Raw genomic sequence first — 7,492 nt, 5'->3', positions numbered from 1 at the left:
TGAGATTTTGTGGAGTTTAATTCAGCTGGATTTGCTTTCATGATCTGGATATGATCTAGTTTTAGCAAATCCTTAGCAGATCCTAAACCAGATCATTGAAAACCTGTAAACTGTCAAGCACAGGGCACACACTGCATTTAAAATTGTGAAGACGGCACCATGGAGTAGCTGTGCAAATTGCAGTTACCCATTGACATAAATTATGACTCACTTCATAACTCTGCATTCCACGTTTACTTTTTAAAATACACATGCCATAACAAAGTCTGTAGTAAAATATTTAGGTATTACATACAGGAATGAAGTATTGTCAGATTGTTACTCTCTCCTCTGTCTTTTTCTGTACATACTTTTGTCTTGAGTAGAAGCACTGGTATTTGAAGAATGGCGAGTTAACACTCATCAGCAGCCGCCCGGATGGCTGCCCGATCAGTCCGATCTCCCCGCGGCAGGGCATACTGTAAAAGGAAGATCTGGCTCTGGGATTCAGGGGCCCCCAGATCTCTGGCTGCTGTCTGGAATTCTTGGGAGCACCAGCGCTGCATGGCTTTCGTCAGGCTGCAGGACCATCCTGCTGGCAAACTCTGACATACGAGATGGGGGGTCGTAGCTCGTCCTGTTCCAACAGCAGGGATCCCACTGGGGTGTGCGGACGCAGCTGTGTGGGGGGGCCTGTGCTCTGAGCACTTGCGCAATCTGCCACGCTGGGAGAGATCAGTGCTGCACAGATCTGCCCTGGGAGGGATCTCTTATCTACTGGTCTCGTCTGGGTTTGCTCAAGGTAATCCATTTTCATTAACTGTATTATAATAGAAGCCCTGCTGTCATTCTATAGTGCAGGACATAAACTGTATGGAGAGCACCAGTATACTTAAGTATAGTAAAATTCTATTATTAGTCTATTATTATTAAATCTACTGATGTATTGAGCAAAAAATTATGAATGCGTAAGTGCTATATATATGTATAATATTATACCTGTGTGTACTCTATAATGACTTTTTAGCAAAGGCACTGCTGTGGTTTCTGCTTTTCAATATAACCAATATGTTTACCTACAGACAAACTCTACATGTCTACAACAAATTAAACTTATTATAATGCATCTTCTTTTGACTTTATTCCATATTTATACCCCAGTGCAAACCTGACCAACAAGCCCTCATGTCGGCAGTCTTGATCATGTCGGTCATTCGACTTTTTGCTTACCTGTTTCTTTGCTCTTCCTTGATTCCAAAACTACCCAACTTCAAGCAGATTGTGTCCAACAGCTTCAGAACACAAATCTTTCTGCAGTCTCTCCTCAACAGCTCCTCATAGCTGCTAATGTGTGACCAGACACAGGTGGTAAAGTAAATCAATTTAATTAAGATACATAGAAGTGTCTCCCTCGTTCTCCAGTTTCTCACAGGCCACTGAGCGTCTCTGGATTTCTCTGGAGTGCTGTTGAATAATGTCCATTTTCTTGCTGAAATCACCTCTTTCCCTCAGTGAAAGCAGTTTTTTTAAACAAGTTAATCAGTGCACCTGACCCTGTCTCTACTCGCTGATTATGTGTCCTGGTTCAGTAGTGCTTTGTGTGCATTCCTGCAATAACACAGACCTGCAGGACAGCGAAGACAACTTATCAGATCTCTTCACAACATGCACTGTTGGGCCTGTTCTTTTACAGTGATCTTGTCAACTGTCATTCTGACACAGAGCTCTAAAAGGGGTTTTACATGAAAGCTTGTGGGGGGAGGTCAAAGCCTAACCTTCCCCACTTCCACTTACACATGTAGGTATCACAGTACTACTGTACTTCCACCAATGTTCAGACTTCACAGCCTCAGACAGCTCCTTCAGCCATCCTCTTCATCCACACACATCAGATTGTCTACTCTGCTCCGACTATATGATCACTCGCAAAACAGACCAATCAGGACAAGGCCCAACATTCATTACTAGACTCTGTCATCAGCCCTCTACTCCTCCTGCCAACTCCAATCATCGCACTCAGCCATGAACTCACCACGCCTCTGAGCGACAGAAATCAGCTTCTGCACCAGGTGCCTTGCTGGCCACTTGCTGTGGATGAGCGCAGTATCCTCCACTGCTCATTCAGCACTCCTGGTCCACCCCAGTCCCATCGTCTTGATGCTGGACACCTGAAGCCCACTGAGAACACATTAGATTGGATCTGAGCTGTCTGAGATCGCCTCAAACCCCACACCACACACAAGACTTCCACAGGCACTTTGTGGGGTCCCACTTGTGTCTTTGGGGGGGGGTTCCAGTTATTGTTCCTTCAATTATTCAAATTTTAACTTAATTAGGGTTTGTCTACTAAATGAACCCTGAATGGAAGACATTTATTTCTTATTGGTCCATTAAGTTATTGGTGGATATTTTTTTATCATTCATGTTTAAATATAACTTCTGCTGATATGCAGAAGGCCTGAACAGAATGGTGCACGGAAATAGAAATCTTCTATGACATATAAATTTGCATCTGATTCAATTGCCCTCGTACTGTATCTAATTAAAGATACTCTGCTATCGTTATGTTATAGAGATGGAATTGTGAAGCTGTGCCAAATTGAAGTCTCAGTGAGGAGTCATGCATGAGATACTGCCAGATCACACAGATCCTCGGACCAGGAAAATAGATGCTGTTCTTATTTTCTAACAACCCATTATCATGAAATTGTGCACAGAAGGGGAGTGCTTCAAAGGCACCAACACACTTTAAACATAAAAGTCACAGGGAGCAGGTCAGTCTACTGGAGCACTGGAACGTTACAAGCTTACCTCTGCTCAGATGCACATACTGTACTGTACATGCCTGCTGACGGGGTGGCTGGGATATCAAGTGGCTTCAAAGACAGTAGTTTCTCTGCATCTGTAACAGAGACTTCACTGGTTTCTTTTAGAGATAATGCTTAGGAATAGTGTGTAGGGACCCCATACGGGGACAATGTGTAGGGTCGGAGTGCAGGGACAGCAAGAAGAAATAAGAAATAATTAATATGGTCAATGTACAGGAACAATGTCCTGGGTCAGCAAGCAGGGAGAGTGTCCAGGGGCAAATCTAAATGTAGGATGTATCTGATATCCTGGTTCTGCCAGTAGTGTTAGATGACGGCTGACTGGTCTATGCTTTGTTCTCATTGGCTGGGCAATCAACCAATTAGCTGCTGAGGTGGCAGTCTCCAGCCTTTAAAACTGTTGTCAATCCCCAGCCCCTGTGCCCATCATTTCCTGGCCGGCCTGTGACTCTGTATTTCTTTATTATCCAGCAATTTTAAAACTAAAATCATTCATAGCTATTTTCAAAGCTCCTTACTGCCACTTGTCAGACACAAGTTATATTATACACAGAATTATATTTATTGTAAGAAAACCTGCATTCTTTTGGTAATTTAAAGAGGCAAATATATTTTTGTCTAATGAAGATTTTAGGAATAGAATACACTGTTCATGCTGAAATGCATACTTTGTGCAATATTTTACATAAACATATTGTTTCTCTTTTATAACTTCACCTGTGCGTGCCTGCTGCACTGGATTCTGGTGTTCAAGAGAGAGTGATTCAATTTGAGTCGGCACGTTAGTGCAGAAGAGAACAACACTCAGTGTCAAAATATTAGCAGCAGCCCCCTCATGTTCTGACAGGTGCATCTTGTACAGGACTTGATTTACTCATCTAATCTCGCCAGTGCCAGCTCATGTGCAATTATAGTGCCTGCATTTATTCTGGTTTTCTTAATGCCAGAAGAGAAGCACATGAGAAAGATGTGTCTCTGGGCACATGCAGAGAGAGAGTGAACTGACTCCAGGTGGCCTGAGGTGGGTGGAATAGCATCATGGGACTCATCGCGCCCCAAAAGCTCAGTCTGGTGGGCTTTTGTAAAGATGGAAAACTCCAGCAATCGAACAACACACCTCCACTGACACCACATTAAGACCTCTCGAACACTGTCAGAGAGATACTAAATTTAGAGAAGGATGCTAATGAAGAACAGGCTTTACAAGGCTTCGAAATGTGGGGATGACTTAGAAGGTGCAAACATAATACAAACAAGCCAATAGCGAAGAATTATCCACTCGCAAAAAAAAATCTAAATGATTGTGACCACAGTCTTCCTTTTGTGAATGGCATGCAACTAACTAATAGAAGGGCTGGTTTTCTGTGGTGGGGTTCAACTGAGGAGCTGTGTCAGCATGCCAGCTGCAAGGGATCAAGTGGAGGTTGATTATATGATTAAAATAAAACAAAAACAGAAGAAAAAGGAAAAATGTGTCTTCATGCTTGAAAAGGATCCACAAGTTATTTTCAAGCAACCTCTTTTTGTTCATATACTATGACAACCTTGTAGGAAGTGTCACAATAAACCTGGCCACTGTTCTCCAGGTTTATAAGTCTGCAAAAAGAATTTGGAACTCGAATTGTGCTGTTGTGGTCAACCTGTCTTTCACTGTTAATTGTGCAATTCTTGCCTCTTTCACTGTTTCAGATGGGATATTCTCTCCCTCAGCAAGACCATTCTGTCCTCCTAAAGCACCTATTCAGAAAGAGCCACTGACATTTGAATCTTAAATCTCTGTTAAATGTCCCGGTACATGAACAGCTATTATATATTTGCAAGGGTTTAGGGTCCAATACACAACTACAAAGTCTTAGTATGTACTGGTTCATAAGTAATAAACTAATGGGGTCTGGAAGTCTGTCTGCACAGAAATCAAGCTGCAAGGTGGTTTGTACCACAGAAGTGGCAGTTTTTTGGACGTCTATGCATTGCTGTGAAATTGTAGTTTCCTCAGATTGGAAAGTGTCTGAAGAGAAGACAACATCGGCCTCCTGTGAGCAGCCCCTCTCTGCCATGCTTATATAACAGCGACTGGGAGTAAATATAATCCCGTTATTATAAACAGATCATCTTTGCTCTGCTTCAGAGCTCTGCGCCTGGCACACGAAGCAGAATATCTGAACTGCCGTCCATTAAAAAACAGCTAAAATATTTCCTATTGATTCATAATGTGTTGTGATGTTCAAGTGATGTTTTTAACATTGTGGCCGCTATATAAATAGATAAGTGCTAATTAATTGGACAAGAGATAATGAATGTCCATTCTCACAATTCATCGGACTCCATCCCCTTAGCACACACCTAACCTGGGAGGCAGTTCCTCCTCAGACAGACAGGCAGAGCGACTTTCTAGACACTCCTCTGAGCACTCGTCGTGCAGCCGTGCTGAAATCACTCTGTTAATTTGTTTATTAATGCTGCAGAAGGGGGAGGGAAAAGCAGATGGTAAGATCCAGGTGATAATCTGGGTTCCCTGCAGCGGCACAAAAAGTAAATGAACTAAAACAATTGTTTCATTAAAAAACAGAATGAGTCTTAACATGAATTATACCACTGCTGTATGCTGCACGGGGTGGTTTTCACAGGGAGGCCGGTTGTTGACCATCCCCCTGGAGAAAGACAAGAGAACAGGACAAGGGTCTGCCAGCAGAACACGATTACAACTGAGCTCCAATAAATCCCTGCACGTCTGATCAAATACAGATACTGCAGGATTAGAAATATTAAAAAACAGGCCATACAAAAAGCTTTGGATTAAATACTCTTTTGATTTCATAGCATTCACTGCAACAAGTAGCTGTTATATAATGTGTATTAAGAACAGTGTGTGTACGAAATGAGCTCTTTCCACATCGGGAGATAAAGAGGCACGGAGAAGCAAGACTGGAGAAAACACAGACGTGATTCCTTCTTTGAAAAGCCTAAACCTCTGTATACAGCAGTGTCTGTATTTATAATTGCTCCTTGATCTGCAGCAGCGTGGCCACACACCGGGTTCAGGCGATTCCTGGGGTTTAGTAACTGCAACAGGGTTAAAAACAAGGTTTTGTTTGATGCAATTAAATTGATTTGCACCAGAATTTTTTCACAACCTTTACACTATTCAGGAACTGTGTTCTTCAATGATAAAGGCAAAAAATAATTACAATCTTATTATGCAAATATGAATTCTCTGCAGAGCAAAAAAATGCTGTATAAAAAGAAAGCTGGTGAGAAATGCAGAACTTGCAAGATTTTGCAGACCCTATCACGCGGAAAACATGGCTATAAAAAGATCCTCAACATTTCTCTCAGCTGCAAATGCCAAAATGTGCAGAATGTGACTTCCAGTCAGCCTTTCCAGGCGGAGCTCAACAGGAAGCGTTCACAGCGAAATGATTGCAGTGCTGCGTAAATGCAAGACAAAGAGCCTTGTCAGTCCAAGCAGCAGTAAGAGCTCACCTGCTCCCGATCTGCACACAGCAGACTGACCGCGGTGTTACGAGAGGGTCTCTGAGTGAGCCAGACCTTCCACTGCCCTCATCCACTGTGTAGAGCAGACTGCCCACTGTCCTGTGGGACGGTCCCTGTGTAGAGCAGACTGACCATTATTATTGGAGAGAGACTCTGGTTCCTTTTGCTCACACTGACAGAAGTAATCAAGCCAGAGCTCAGCCTCCAACGTTAACTTTCGTGAAGTCATTACTTCTGCATTTCTGTAAATTTGCTTTGATGAATGTGTCACAGGGTTTCTATACCTCCACCATGTTTTTGTTGAAGTCTGGATCAACACATCTGGCTAAACAATGTTGCCTGGCAGTGTTGTTGAAGCAGATCCATTCAAGAATTGACTGGTTAAGGCCATTGCATCAATCATGTATTTGCAAACAAACGAGCAAAATAGGCTTAAAGGCTTCCTCCCTTTTGTAACCTTTTGTGTGTCCTTAGTGTACTTCCTGCTGTGGTTTCCTAAGGATTACTGCGATCTCACTGTATTTTACAGTGCTGGCGGACAGAATCTTATTACCCATGGACCAGAGTAATAAGATCAGACAAAGTTGTGTTTAGACCATAGAAAATTAAAAGCTCTAAAATAAAGTACCACCACTGGAAAAGGGGCTGACAAAAATAATCTGACACACTCACCATGGAAAACAATCACCGGCAGCTTTCAGAGTGTGGAGTGATGTGGGAATTCTTGCCTAGTAATCAGCTGGTCAGCAGGTAGGTGGAGAGGTTAAAGGTTAAAGGTCAGACGCTGCTGTGATCTGCACTGCAACGTCTCCATCTGAGGGACACTGTGAGTGTCACAACCCTCCACCATGGAGGAAGAGCAAATTCCCACAGCAGGTAGAGTCACTCCGGCTCTCACATGACAAAACACTTTTATATAACCATGTTCATGGCTGGTGACGCACTGTATGTTCATGGAGCTGTATTTTCTTTGAAGGAGGTACAGTATCTCACTGTCTGCCATCTTAAAGGTCTGTGTGTGGGGGTGGGAGAGGTGACCAGCTTCCTTTATAAGAGCACTGCAGGCAGGTGTAATATCCTGTTTAAACGCTAATAAAGGGTGAGGACACTAGTGACAGGATTATCTGATGTATCTGGCTCTTCCTTCATAACCCAGTAAATCCTGGCTGCAGGTCAGCTGCACTAAGCTC

The 7,492-nt window shown here is 42.9% G+C and overlaps 1 long non-coding RNA gene across 1 annotated transcript; it reads right to left on the bottom strand.

Moving 5' to 3' along the window:
- Positions 1 to 219: 219 nt before the first annotated feature.
- On the bottom strand, positions 220 to 6,684 carry LOC148648436 (uncharacterized). Its single transcript, XR_015926774.1, has 2 exons — positions 2,791 to 6,684; positions 220 to 2,157 (listed from the first exon to the last, which is right to left on the bottom strand). It is a non-coding gene; the product is annotated as an uncharacterized LOC148648436 (long non-coding RNA).
- Positions 6,685 to 7,492: the final 808 nt, after the last annotated feature.

The sequence above is a fragment of the Lepisosteus platostomus genome, chromosome 15, assembly GCF_059453375.1.
Source record: "Lepisosteus platostomus isolate fLepPlt1 chromosome 15, fLepPlt1.hap1, whole genome shotgun sequence".
Classification (NCBI taxonomy): domain Eukaryota; kingdom Metazoa; phylum Chordata; class Actinopteri; order Semionotiformes; family Lepisosteidae; genus Lepisosteus; species Lepisosteus platostomus.
Note: the sequence above shows the minus strand (reverse complement) of the source record. Positions and strands in the feature narration are given on the sequence as shown.